Source organism: Lepisma saccharinum, chromosome 7 (genome assembly GCF_977018435.1).
Source record: "Lepisma saccharinum chromosome 7, izLepSacc3.1, whole genome shotgun sequence".
NCBI lineage: Eukaryota > Metazoa > Arthropoda > Insecta > Zygentoma > Lepismatidae > Lepisma > Lepisma saccharinum.
This window is the reverse complement of record NC_139235.1, coordinates 79446229-79461544: the sequence shown is the minus strand read 5'-3', so window position 1 is coordinate 79461544 and position 15316 is coordinate 79446229. Positions and strand designations below refer to the sequence as shown.

Below are 15316 nucleotides of genomic sequence, written 5' to 3'. Positions count from 1 at the left end.
TTCTAGTACGGAAAGGGGTAAGCTAGGATTATTTCTCTTTATTTCTACCATTGTTCCCCGCTTCTTATGTCTTTCCTCTGATGAGAAGCATAAAGTCAAAAATCCCACTTTTTGAATTTTCAACCTGCTTTGGAAAATTTTGCGAACAAATTCCAAACACAATTCCGAGTAAATTAGTTTGTTTTTTTTTAATTCACTTTATGCACAGTTCAGTTTAAAGTGGGATCAGAACCACTATGTGCCTCCAACGGGTATGAACCCGGGACCCCTTGATTGATTGATTTGGTGTATTTTACTTCGCCTTTTGTACCACTTGTGGATAATTTCGAAGATAAGGATGAGTATTGATATGGTGAAATTGATGAAGGGACACTCACAAAGATTGTCCATGACCAGGCCTGGATTCGAACCCGGAACCCCTGATGTCGTATCATGCTGTGCTAACCACTCTGCCACGGTGGCCGACCGGGGTCCTTTGACTACAAGGCGGCGACGTTGCCACTACGCCATAGGGGAAGCCCGAGTAAAGGAAGTGTTTCACCTATTGAGCCCATGATTGTAATGTTACTCAACTTGGGTTAAGAAGCTTTTATGTTTCTCCTTTCTAAACACTTAGTTCAAACATATTATCATCATCATTCTTTTGAGAAATCTTTGAAGAAACAGCCAGCCAAACACTAAAAAATTCATACACTAAAGACTCGATATTTTTCTGAAATACAAATTGGATCCTTGTGATGGTTCTATTTGTTTTCAACCGCAGAAATTTCATTCTTGCTTCTGTTGCACTCAACTCAACAATTTTTTTTAATAAAATATTTATTGGTTGTGGACAAAATCGTTGCACCAGTTAACAATTTATAAATATTACATACAATTATTCCTTTCATAGTAAATAATTAAACCATTTGATTACACATTTATAGCAGACTTGTAAAAATATTTTGTAAGAATATTGGGTACCAGTTTCATAGATCGGAAACACATTAAAATCGGATATTTTGTGTTTCACATGGTTCGTACTTACCAATTGTGTATTGGGGAACATAGTTCAAGGTGCCATTATGCTTTCTACACGAAAAAAACACAATTTTTCACATAGAGAGTAATTTATTTGACTTCTCTTTTCGCTTCCATAACACAGAATATGGCGGCCAAATCTTGACTACCGTAGTGGGCATGCAGTGTTTCCTACATCCTTCACCGAAAAATACCTACTATCGTGTTCGTCACTTGAGCAAATTGTACATTATGCACGGATAGCTGACGGATAGCCCGGGTAGCTGACGGATAGCCCCACGAACCATACACGGATAGCCCCACAAACCATTCACGGATAGCCCCACGAACCATTCACGGATAGCCCCACGAACCATTCACGGATAGCCCCAGGAAGCATTATGCACGGTAGCTGACCGATAGCCCCACGAACCATTCACGGATAGCCCCACGAACCATTCACGGATAGCCCCACGAACCATTTCCGATAAGGTTAGGTTAGGTTTGGTTACGTTAGGCAAGCATAGAAAAAAAGGGGTTTGAAACACTGACAGGGGCTTACGTCATCAAATGTACTCATCATCCGGTTGTCGTAGGGCAAGCAAATGAAAACAATGACAATTGTGCGTCGGTGAGATATTTCTCTTGAAAAATACATGATTTCCTCGTCAAATATATCCACGATGAAAGAAAATACCTCGACGAACGTTGTAAACCTTGGAGAAACTCATTTCCGTAAGTAGTTTTTTGTGTAAAATTGAAGAAATGTGTCTCCGATGTATGAAACTGTTACCGAATATTGATTATACCGAGGATGAAAGAGAAGTCAGTAAACAAGGCAGCGCTTGATGCCCACTCTTGTAGTACAAGTCCTGTAAAAATTGTTCTCTGTGTGTGTATCATAAAGTTTACACTGAAATATAAGATGGTTCGGAGTTGCAATCATCGATAAACTACTTACTACGGTATGTATTTATTACAGAAACAAACTGGTGAAGGCACCAAGTTCTTCTTGTAAAGGTGAGCTTCGGCGATAGTGTGATTTAACCACAGAAATATCGTTCTTGCTTCCATATAATTCTAATAACCTTGCTTGCTTCTGTTTCACTTTCTGACCAAGATGAAATACCCTAATACGTACTACAGGGACGTCTATCAAATGTGGTGAACTGTCATTGGTTTACGAGGACTGACGTAAAGTGGACCTTAACAGTCCACGGAATTCGGTACAGATGGCGTTAGTAGCGAGCCGTTAAAATTACCTGCGTGTTAATTTTACTATTTCGAAGACAAGTACTTAATGGTGAAATTGTAAGTGCATTTTTTGATCGGAAGTTCAATCTCGTATAAATCCCACCAAAGTTAAACCTATAACATTATGCTAATACAAGTCATGGCCTTACCTAAAGTCTCCTTCTCTAAACGTTTTGTACACAATGGAAAAGTATTTATGAAATGCTTCCGTAAACACAAAGAGAAACCTGAAGTATAGAAGAGCAGTATATTTGCTGTATTCAGAATCTGAAAATACTAGTTTCGTTCCAGAATTAGAACATTGCAAAATAAAACGAGACACAGTGTTTATTCACCAGTCATATCCTGAGAAAATATTGGATATTTTTCAGATGTGAGCAAAATTTATTTACTTCGAATTCTCACACTTTTGTGTAATTGTCAGTGACCTAATTGAAAGGGGAAAACTGGTGAATCTATCTTGTATTTCCCCTCAAAATTCTACTTTCTTAAGTTCATTCCTAACTGAGTAAAGGAAATTCCCTCTGTTATTGATGTTAGCAAAACCGTCACGATGAAACCTAAATCGCAGACAATGTGATGTAGCCATGTACATTGTCTGGAGGTGTCTAAGAAGAATTTACATGATTGATTGGTTAAAATTGTGGGTGCCTCAACACTTAGACTATTTTACACCCGTACCGGCCCCCGTGGCGGATTGGTAAGCACATCGTGGTATGATGCCAGGGGTCCCGGGTTCGAATCCCGGCCCGAGCATGGATATTTGTGAGTGTCCATCAATTTCATCATGTCATCACTTATCCACATCTTCGCAAATGAGCCAAAAGTGGCACAAAAAGCGAAGTAAAATAAAGCAAAACAATAACAATTTTGCACCTGTCAGATTGGACGGTGCCAAGTCCCTTACTGTAGCTAAAATCAACGTATGTCTGAGGATTAAAATATCCTTACCCATGTTAAAAGATGAGGCTGTAAAGGGGCACTCATATGGACAAAACACAACCCTACAGATGATTATACTGGCAGTAGGTTCAGACGCCAGAGCCTCGTTGGCATGTAACATTGCAACTAGCGGGGTGTTCTACGTGGAAGTGAGGTTGACTATTGGGTGCCATCTCAAAAGGTCACCCCTTACACCCCAAGAATGTTTATGCTGTTCCAGTGGGAAAATTAAAAAGTGCCAAAAATTTACAACCAGAAGGAGAGATATTACCCTCATTTCCCCCTTCAAATACCACGTGGAACTCTATCAACGATTTCATCCGGAGGCTCCTCGATGGCCTAGTGGTAGTGCTGTTGCTTTGTAATCATAGGGTCTAAGGTTCGATTCGTTGTGGAGGTTAGTCTGTCTGAGCATACAGTGGACCCCCAAAAAGTTTGCCAACATTTGACTATTTCTTTTGACTCTTTATTTCTATTCTTCTAAATGTTCATGCAATGTTATTTTTCTTGTACCTCCAGTTTTTTATCTCCGCCTGTCCTCCCTTTGGTGTCTCAAGAAAGCTTCGTGAGAAGCAAAGGTCAAGCATAACCTCACGAAGGAAGTTCACCAGAGGTTATTCAACCACATATTGCAAGTAAGATCAAGATGCAAACCTTACAGGATGCACACAAACTGATACAAGTAAATTGCAGAACGGTATAGTTATCCATACACATCTGCGAATTATCTTTTTGGGATAGTGACTGTCGAGATGACATAAGTCGATACAGAGACCACCATTTAAACAAACAAAAAACAAACGAAGAAAAACGAAACCAAACCTTTCGAGACTTGTCCAGACGAGACCAGGTCTTTGTCTCGTTATCATCTCGGTACTATTAGTGACCTTAGTGACCGAGCATGTTGAGTGGACTAATCACCTAGCCAGCGAAGGTTCGAGTCCTGGCTTGGGCATGAGAGTTCCTCTATGAGTGTCCCTTCATTTGTTTAATGTAATCATCTTCAACGTCGTGATTAGCTTACACAGGCAGAAAATAAAAATAAAGAAATCACTGCTCGATCTTGCCAACGAAGTCTCGAATTCAAGTTCCAGCATGGGTTGTCCCTTCATCAATATCATCCAATTATCACCGTAGCGATTAGCCAAAAGTGGAAGAAAAGCGATGCTAATAAAAATATAAAAGTACAAATATTATCAGTTCTAAATATTGCAGGAAAAGTATTTATATGTACCAAAAGGGGGATGTCATATACATTTTTTTTTCTGGGAAGAAAGATTCCGGTACTCTTCAAGTTGGTTTATTAATGTGTTCATTACAAGAACTACTCAAAATATTGTAGTTCGGCTGAACCCAATATGGACTAGTACCCAACATGGCCTATTTGCTGTTTCAAGTAGTTACAAGATTAATTCTACAGATGACGTTAGTATGTTATTTAGACTGTCCGAATGCCGTGATTGAACATGCTGGCTGTACCTATAGTCATGGGCGGAGTTTCAGCTTTTGCTTTGGGGGGGCCAGACTCTAGGAGAAGAATATGATATGATAAACTAGGGGATATTAAATAACTCTCAGGTATTGAATATCCCCTAGTTTATAAAGGGTCCGGAGGCCTTCCCCCGGAAATAAAAAAAATCAACTTAAAAACACTGCGTGTTAGTCCATTTAGATTTGAAAATGTTAAATTTCTTCGCTTAAGTAAACAAATATTAATTAGTATATTGGTTGTCAGTTTTAAAAGAAGCAGAACAGTACGAATATTGCATCTTGCATTTCATTATTTTTTTATTGATACAATACACGTATTACTTTAAAAAAGCTTCAGATTTGGTTTGATTTAGTTTATTTTACTTCGCGTTTTGTGCCTCTTGGCTAATTTGCGAAGATGGGGATGAGTGATGAAATGATGAAATTGATGAATGGACATTCACAAACAACCAAGCCCGACCGGGATTCGAACCCGGGACCCTTGGCGTCGCAGTGCGATGTGCTAACCACTCGGCCACAGGGTCGGGCGTAAGCTTCAGAAAATATTAAATTGAAAAGTTCTTTTGATGCCTCAGCAATTAACTGTTGACTCAACACAAGTCATTTTACGTTTTTCTTTCTTCAAACTGTACACATCAATCAAATCGTCTAAGACCCGCTATTGCGGCGCAATTACCGCACATGCCATCATGCCAAACGTCAAGATTTGCGGTATGGCTTCATAACAAAAATGTAATAAATGAACTTAATCATGTGTTATTTTTAGTCTTTTTTAAGTTGGGGGGGCAGGCGCCCCTGGCCCCTCCAAAACTACGCCTCCTGGTTGTGTTCTACATGATCTAATATTGCATAGTCAAGTTATTACTTACTACGCTTCTGAGAGATAGGTGTTTGTATCTCTAGTCCATATTATGATAGCTCATAATTTGTACTTTACAACAATGTACTTAGTTTAGACTTTAATCTAAAGTCTTGTTTATAATGAAGGAATAAAGAACACAATGTAAGGTGGACTCAATATGGCCTACATAGGAATATATCGTAAAAGACATGCACAAATGTGACATTTGTTACTATTATGTTCACGTAGAGTGTGTGGATCTCACTGAAGATGATACAGGACCTTTCATTTGGCCAGACTGTGATGTGTATCCCATGGTCTTCTGCTAACAAATTGTTACATGTCACTCCTCGTTTATTGGTTTGTAAACAATGTTATTTCTTTGTGCAAATCTCGTATGTCATTATGTAAATAAAATGAAAGTATATCAATATACTTATCCACCTATAAAAACAATATTGTGGTACTTTCTTCACAATTTCTGTTGCATATCTTGATGTGAAAGAACAAAATATACGACTAGACCATATTGGGTATATATGTACCAAATATGGCCTCAACGTAACTTTTTAATAAAAATCTTCTTTACATCCATGTTATTATTTGGAATTGGCTTTAATTTTCAGTAAACGTCCAGAAATGTTCCCTCGTTTGAACTTTTCCATAAGTTTTACCTTTCTGACTTTGTACACCTCTGGAAACAATCGCAAACCTTAGGTAGGCCATATTGGGTTCAGGTACCTTATATTCATAAATAATCATCTATAGAAAGGTGCCAGTGCACCGTACCCCCCAAAAAGAAGCACTGGTTATATATATATCATTAATTGTAATGCAAAATTCAAATAAAAAATGTGCTTCAGTTTCTGTTACCAAACATTATTTTAAGTGCTGAAACGTGAATTTTCTCGTGTTCATTGATTGATTTGGTCTTTTAAGTCCACGTTATGCACAGTAAGGCTAATCGGAACTGGACCTACAGTTTAAACTAGGACCCAACCCACTATGTGCCTACACCGAGTTTTGAACCCGGGACCCCAGATTACAGGGCGACAACGAATGTTCTCCTGTTTTCCCTAAATTAATTGATTGATTTTGTTTATTTTAGTTTGTTTTTCTTCCACTTTTGGCTAATTGCGAAGGTGAGACGGTGACGAAGCATGTGATAACATTGATGAAGGAACACTCACAAAGAATGTCCATGCCCAGAACGGGTTTCGAACCCGGGATTCCTGGCATTGTAGCGCGCTATTTGTTGTCCCTAAAGATAAGATTTATATTGATTGAAACGATCTGACGTAATGGGAGTACATTTATAATATGCATTGCCTTTTAGGCCGCGGTGGCTCAGTCGGTAACGCGTCTGACTACCATGCTCAAGGTCCCGGGTTCGATCCCCGGCCGGTTCAAATCCGGGAACTTTTCTAACGGTGGAAGCGGCCCCGGCGCCCACCCAGCGGCGAATAACATGGGTACCTGGGGGAAACCCTGGGGGGTAAAGGCGGTCAGGGGCGTGATGCTGATCACATCACCCCCACTCACGACCGGATCAAGAAAGTGTGGGGCGTTACCCCCACACCCCCTATACACCTTCATGGCGTGGTGCTATGCACAGGGGAACACTTTCTTTATCTTTTGGTCCAAGTTTATATTCACATTTGAATCACTGCGTAAAATGCATTAACAAGAATAATAATAACAGATCGTGTATTGTCAAGATTTAAGATAAACAGAGAGAACAGATGAAGGGAAAACCTTTGGGATTTAACACAAAAAAGGGAAAAAAAGTAGTAATAGGATGAATATGGAATATATCGAGAAATTTTATGTAAAAGTAACTAAAGTATGTAAAATATGTACTAAATGCGAATATGTAAAAATATGGAAAATAAAAATATCATTTTTCGTGGTTTACATACCACGAATCGCAAAGATAATACAAAATAACATTGATTTTAACATCATCCTTTTCTTGATGATAGCTTCGATCAATGAACTTTTCAGTGTCAGATATGTGTTCTCCACACTTACTCTGTATGCAATCTCGCATCACTCACAGTTTATATACAGTTAAACCTCGTTAATCAGGACTAATGGGGTTTAACGAAAGTCCGGATTAACTGAAATAACCTAAAAGAACAGTAGAAAGTGCATTAAAACTCCATAGCAACAAAATACGTTTATTATGGTGTATTTAAAGGGCATAGGCCTAAATACACTATACAGTACAGTAAAATGTAAAGCAATACTTTACATAGTACAATGCAGTACGTATGCGATATCCATATTATGTTGATGTGCCCGACGGACCTGGCTCTGCATCACTCGAAACTCTTGCTGTGGAAGTTGTTGACTTCTAGCCCACATTTAAAACCTTGCATTCTGCTCCTTTTTTTTTTTTTTTTGGCCTGTCTGGATTAAGCGAAGTCCGGATTATCGAGGTTTTACAGTATATAAGTTTTATCTTAATTTAAATATCCACTAAAGAAAAATATGTTTTGTTCTTACCTGCGCCGGATGTAAACAAGAGAGAATTCGTGAATCGCTTCTTGGAACTCAAATCTGTCGGGCGCGCGTTTTCCAAGCGTGCCAGTCACGGAGTTGACCGAGCCGTCTGCCAGAAGAATCCCCTCCAGCCTTTGCACTGCGAAGGTCGAGGTCCCCTGACGTAATCAGGTGAATCTTCAACTGGGCTCGCGGCGCACGCGAATCGCAAAGGAGAATATTACGGAGCAGTACTCAAGGTTCGGGTCTGCCTTTTCACACAATATACCTCCAGCACAAGCTCCGCCCTTCGATGTCTGACGTTACATAAATGAATGGTTTCATTTATCTTACTTCGCGCGTCTGCCACTTTTGGCTAATTGCAAAGATAAGAATGAAGGCAATAAAACGAAAGGATAATCACAAACATATGGAGCTTCGCCTTATAATCAAAGGGTTTCGGGTTTGATACCCGATGGGGGCACATTGTACAGTGGTTCGGATCTCACTTTAAACTGTAGGTCCAGTCTCTATATGTGCATAAAGTTGACTTAAAACAAACAAACAAGCGCGTATGGACAGCATCCCTTCCCCACCGATAAGACCCATAGATAATTATACTGACCACGGGTGCAGACGCCAGAGCTTGTTAGTTCAGGGTGTACTACGTTACCTTAAGGTCTGACGTTACATGGACAGAGATGGTACCGAGATCGAATTTACTTCGCTTTTTTACTGCAACTTTTGGCTAATCGCGACGATGAGGATGGATGCTGAAATTTTATTAAGGGACACTCACAAAGAACGCCCATGACACCGGAATGCGAACCCGAGAACTTCGTTGGCGAGATCGTAAACCAGCTAGGCCACCAAGTCGGATTTTTCCATATTCATTGATTGATTTGCTTCATTTTACTTCGATTTTTCTGCCACTTTTGGCAAATTTGCGAAGATGGGGATGAGTGATGAATGGACACTGACTAACATACAAGCCCAGGCCGGGATTCGAATCCGGGTCAGCTCTTTTATATTCAATACGAAGATATAAATGCATACGTGTATATATTCACAACGTATTCTGGGGACTTTACATGTCTTAATGTCATTTTACATTGTAACGCTTGCGGGGTGTCTGGCGTTACGAGGGGGACTATTTTCTCAGATGGTAGACATTAACACACAATCCGTTTAATATATATATCTGTTATTTATTATTCTAATGGTTAACAGTATTGATTATAGACTAACTCCCTATCTCTATGGCCATTTAGTGACTTGAGCTATTCCTATAAGTAATAAGTCCCAAGTGTCACCACTTGGTTAAGTTGAGGCTTACCCTCTAAGATAGGAGCAGCGAGCTATGGCGCGGCCTCTTGTCGTCTCCCGGAATATCTGGACTCCGCCCCTTTTCTATGATTCTCCTAGTATTTATTAACATGGGCGTCCTTGTCTCAATTCCCCAACCCAACTTAGTATACTGCAACCTTGTGGTTATTTTAGCTGACAGTCCTTTCTGGGGGGGAAGGTATGGCCTTGCTGACCATGACGAAGGCTTGTGGTCCGTAGACCTCGAGCTTATCGTCCGGGATGCCCCCAGAATATTCACGGTCAAGGCTCTGGCCTTGTTGAGCTAAACCACCAAACTTCCTGTAGGTAGCCTTGTCAGGAACCTTGCCCTTGATAGTTTTTGGGGGGAAGGAAGGGCCTGGTCTGTATCACACGTGTTGAGGACGAGACAAGTGATAGTGACGCAAGTCCTATTTCCTGGTTTTGCTTTCCTACTCTTGGCAGAGACAACGCCCCATTATGTAACTTGCAGAAACGCTCGTTACATATCGCCCCTCCTTATCTTAGATGGCCTCCATCTAAGCTGACTATTGACTGGTTAGGCTTCAATTATTTACCTATGTATTTAAACAATCTGATTGCTCAAGTCACTGGACCCATTTGGAGTTAGATATAAATTACATGATAAGTTAGTTTACATAATAAGAGTATAGTATTCTTCAAAAGTTTATGGTTAAGATTTGCCTTTTATTCCGTTGTTGGTCACTGCACTATTCACTTTCACTTGTGTTCGCTAATGGTTTAGGGTCCCAGGATTCCTTCCTGTTTCGTCCTAATGTGGGCGACGGTCCTAGGGCGGCCCTCGGAAGTGGCTCCCCGTGGATAGGAACAGGTGCAGTCATCAAAAGGAGTAAAGTTGTCCATAGCTCTGAAACTGAGACTTGATTTAACAATATGGTAATTACTCCAAGATACATTCATATATTGGACATTTCGGTGCTTCGTAGGAAGGAGGTCTATCGTTTTGCCCACGCATAATGACAGGAACTGAGGCATTCCGCTGGGTTGTATGGCTTCTGCGATAGATTCGGTAACCTAACCATGATAAGAATGTGACCATTACACATGTCAGTAAGCTTAACCAAATGTGAAGATGAACTAAAGATACTATTTTCTGGTTCGTAGGTGATTCCATTTGTTTGACAACCATACATTTAGGTTTATTAATTATATCAGATGTACACTCATAGTTAGTTATATTAGTTTGGCGGTGATTTACCCAATGTATTGGTAAAAATTGGGATATTTGTGCCTTCGTGGGATCTGGGAGAATGCAAGGGAACTGAGCCCTATAACATTTAGAATTTATACACATTACACATTGACAACCTAACTGAACTACTAAGGTTCCATAAGGGGAATCTCTCTTAAAACTAAAAAGTATGCTTTCGCATTTAACTGTTATTTCCACATCTGGTGGTGTCAATACTAAATAGGTCGAGACGTTTAATAGTACAGGTAAGTTAAGTACAGGGTCTTCATGACAATGTAGTGGGCAGTACTGTTCTATAGTAGTAGCATCCTGTGTAAATATAGACTTTAAACATCTGTAATCTGAGGTGTATATGTTTCTGTAAGGCGTAATAAAACATAGTATATCATTAGTTAGAGAACAAGAGTGTTCGTAAAACGTCTTTTCATATTCATCGATTAGTACTTCATCTGATGTTAGTGTTATTTGGCATATGTTGTTTTTGAATTGAAATGGTAGGGGTTTTATGTTGTACGCTCGAAATTTGGATCGTTTACGCATAATTGGTATTTTCAGGCCAATTAGGGTATATTGTGGTCCTATGGTACATTCTAGTATTGGAGTGTTGTAATATTGCCCTAAATTGGTCGTGGAGATGGCCAGAGTATAATTATATTTAGCTATCTTTCCTTCAAGTGTATCTAGATGAGATACGAGGGTGTTGAGAGGTAATATAGCTGGGTGTACCTTTCTGTTTTGGCATGTTGAGGTTAGAATATGTAAAAATTGAGGTGGATTGACAAAAGTAAGATCTCGAATATTAACCCAATTTGTTGCTGGAAAGTTCTGGATTCTATGTTGAATTTCGTTTATATCCTGTTCCTTTAAGAAAAGAGTACGTATGTGGGTTTTAGTAATGCGGAAATAACTCCATCCTTGAAGTGAGGGATCGGTAGTAATCGTAGTGTTTCCCAATGAGGAGGGCAAATCTTCCCAATCAATTATTTCAGAAAAAACAGCATTGTACTGTAGACGATATAATAGTGGTACAGAAGTTTCGTATAATATAGGTGGGTCAATTTCGTTGATATAGATTCCTGATGTTACGAAGGTTTTAATTGTTAAGCCATCTACGAGTATGGGTGAGTGTAATGTAGAGATAAGGACGGCTAGTCATGCTGTCATTGAGAAATGTACGGGTTTATTTCCATCATTGAGTTTACGGGGCAGTGGTTTAGGAACTGTTCCTGTTCCTGGTTGTATTTGTACTTTAGAAGTATTGTCATTTGTGAAGAGAACCTGTCTAGAAGTGGCGTGTGAGGGTTGGCTTACTAAAGGAGTGAGTTGACAACAACATTTTACATATTTCTTACATATCCAATACACAATGAATATCATTAGAATTAGAATTAAAATAACAATAGAATAATTAAGGAATTCATGAAATATTTCCAGTGAAGTACCCAAAGCTTCAGTGGTTTGGATTTGACTGAGTGCAATCAATTGAGTGGTCATAAGACGATTCTTATATATTGTCCATGCTACCGCAAGAGTAAGGACTATATTCCAAACAAGGCTTAATGATATTTTGGAAAGATTCTCGTTAGAGATATCAGTTTTTATATCTTCCAAATCAAAATTAAGATCGTCATTTTCCTCATTCGGCTCTGTCTGAGTTGATATTTTCAAGAATGGTATCTTCTTGGGCCAACTAGCGTCTAAGCAATCATTAAAATGTTTGAATTCTGCGGCTTTACCTCCAGAAAATAAGACATCTATTTTCATCGTTGGTATTTTTCCCCATGAAGCGGGCAAAATATGGTAGCTACGCAGCTTGTCACTAGTCTGACTAGAGCATGGAAAGGTTCTAGGAATTACAGTTTCTTCTGTTATAGATAGAGAGCAATTACATGGAAGGGTAATTTCGAGTGCACCGGCTTGAGTTTCATAAGTATCTAACGTAAAAGACCTGCCGTTGCATTCGCCTTTTATGTTTTTATTTTTGACGGCGGGTTGGTGATTACATACTGGTCTTGTGCAACTTCCGTGACGATAACATTACTTCCCTCGTAGCATTGATACATACAGTGTGCGGCTAATTCCTGAATAGTTGCGCCTTGGCGTATCTTTTGGGCACACGAAGAGCCCAGGGTGGCATCGTGACCAAAACGCGGTAGGTAACACATTGGAGAATTGTGCGGGTCGCAGGTAGCTAGGAAAGTACCTGACAAGAGTCGAACCGAATTAGTACTAGTGGCGGAAAATAAAGGTGGATGTATTATGTTACAAGTGCTGTTTTGCCATCTAAAAGGCACAGTGAGGAATTCTTCTAAAATAGGGATCTCGCCTATTTTCGTGATTGGAACCTTTAATGTGACTACTACCTGTTTAGGAGAGAACAAGCAATGAGCCAAAGGTACAGTGTAGTATTTCATTAGTTGAGATGTTGGGATAGCTAACTGATATCCATTTTTTGCCAAGGTAAATTGCAATTGTTTAAGATCTCTTTTTAATGTTTGTGGCCTGATTAGATATAAAGGAATTTTGTGTGAGAAGCAAGAAGTTCTAAGTTCCCTTATTTCGGCATTTATTGTCGAGCTCATTAATAATTGGTGCAACACAACAGATTTCAAAGCCAATATGTTCATGTTATGAGTCGTTCGATTTGCACTATTTGCTAATTCAACTAGTTTATTTCCGAAATTAGATTTTAGTATGTCTACTTGAGATTCGAGTTTAATCACAGTGTTATTCGTTTGTTGAATTAGTTCGCGAAGTTGGGATCTCAATAAATGTACCTGCTGATGCTCGTTTTTAAGACTAGATGTAACTTTGTGGATTTCCGAATTAAGTGTATGCTCATTAACCAAAATGTCATGGAACTGACTTTCACTCAAAATTCCGCAACACCAGTTCGCGAAGTTGCCAATAAAATTTAATCCAAGTCCACGCGTAACTCTGTCATACTTCTCAGGAGGTGATGGAAACTCTACATAAGTATCATTTAAATGTAATAAAAATAGTTGTTGTAATTCACTTACCATATGGTCCAAGGCATTGAATATTTCGGCGTCGTGGTTCGTTTCCAAGGCACATAATGGAGTAGTCCAGCCTCAGAATCATAAAAGGTATGTAAGGTCCACAAATCTCCAGCAATTCCTATTAAAGAATGAATAAAAGATCGTAGTTCACGGGCTCGCTCGTCGAGCCAGGTGAGTCTTAATTGTTGAGTAGGTAACCTATGTAATCCCGCTCGCAAAAAGGTGATAATGTCATGAACAACATACAAATATGCCGCGGAATCACGCGGAAGTACCGCGGGTAAAACATTGAGACCTTCCTCAACATAGGGGTTGTCACCAGCGACAAATGCTCCCGGGAAATCCACATTAAGAAAAACGAATATCAGTAATTCAATTTCCTCATCCGGGTTTGAAGGCATGAAAGCATCCTGAATATCTACTGCTCGTGGTACGTAGAAATGTAGAGGTAGCGATGGGACTTCCGGCAGAAAGTCACGCTCAAAGTCCTCTGTAGAAATGACATTAATAATATCATCCTCATAATCCTCTTCTGATATTGACATGGCAAGAGGGGATGAAACAAAAGGAATCGTTGTGAGACTAGAAATTGAGTCTATACTTGCAACGTCCATGTCTGGGTGATCTGGAGAACCATTCATTTTAGTACGCAAATAAATCTAATGTTTGTGAGGTGACACTAAATTCACAATCAAAGGTGAAGTCTAGCTGGTAACTTTCATAGCACTTTAAAATAAAAGATTTAATGTGCCCCAAGGACTGCTCCAGGAAATTGTCCTTTTCTTCAGCTTCTCCTGAGCATTTGTCCACAAATTTAATAAATAATAAAATTTCTGCAGACACTACTTGTTCACACACTGAATTTCGGATATTTCCGACACTAGGAATCTCAAAGACTTCCGTGGTCAATCTGTATAACCAATGGTCAACATGAATGGCCATATCTGGCGAAGGGTATGCAGGGTACAAACATATATATGTAACACCATTTGATGGTCCTAATTGTACTACTATAATTCTTATGCAAAGGAAACGTCACTTTTACGAAAAATATCATTAAACAATTAGAATTGCATCTCTATAACCATTAATCAATCTTTCCCGAAGTGGGGACTTCTGAAGGCGCCTTTGGTATTAAAAACTCATTTAGTTGTTGCAACAATTGTAATACTTCCAAATTATCTTTATCGCCGAAATCAAGCGAAAAATTCCTGTAAATTCCTGCTTTCATATGAATTCGAATAAAATTTCTGGCAATTTCTGTACAATCGGAAAAGAATTTGTCGGCCGACTGTGTTTTGAACAAAACAGCTAGATACTTGTTTATTTGTTCAATTTTCAGGGGTTCTAAAACTCTAGAGCACGGAACATTCAATTGAGAGGCTATTCCTTGGACGATTGATTGGAATTGAGGTCCTGCAGGCGTTATTACTAAATCCAATCCTTCGATGGTGACTTTTCCTAAATAACCGTTAGACATAGAATTTAAGAAAGAGAAAAGAAAATACGCAATGAGTTCCACTTGACCTTAATTTAATGAACTACGGAAATGAGAATACAAATTAAGCTACAAGGGTATGTAGCATTTACAACAGAGAAAAAAAAAATCGTGTATAAAGCAATATAAGCCTTAAGATTATCGAAGCGAATGAAGCGGATACACAGTTTACATTTGTATTTGTGTTTTATTTGCTGATTTACGAGTATTGTGTAGCTTGCGTATAT

General features: G+C 39.1%; 1 pseudogene across 3 annotated transcripts in view; it reads right to left on the bottom strand.

Annotated features, from left to right (window-relative positions):
- The window catches only part of LOC145989946 (protein yellow pseudogene), a 39455-nt pseudogene that overhangs the window by 14988 nt on the left and 9151 nt on the right, over positions 1–15316 (bottom strand). Inside the window, exon 1 of one of the 3 annotated variants that reach the window (XR_014441904.1) lies at positions 8036–8158. The exons of 1 other annotated variant lie outside the window; for it this stretch is intronic. The product of XR_014441904.1 is annotated as a protein yellow pseudogene, transcript variant X2 (transcript). Of the gene's footprint in view, positions 1–1960; positions 2081–8035; positions 8159–15316 lie in introns of those variants that run through there. One more of the 3 variants, XR_014441905.1, reaches the window with a different exon arrangement.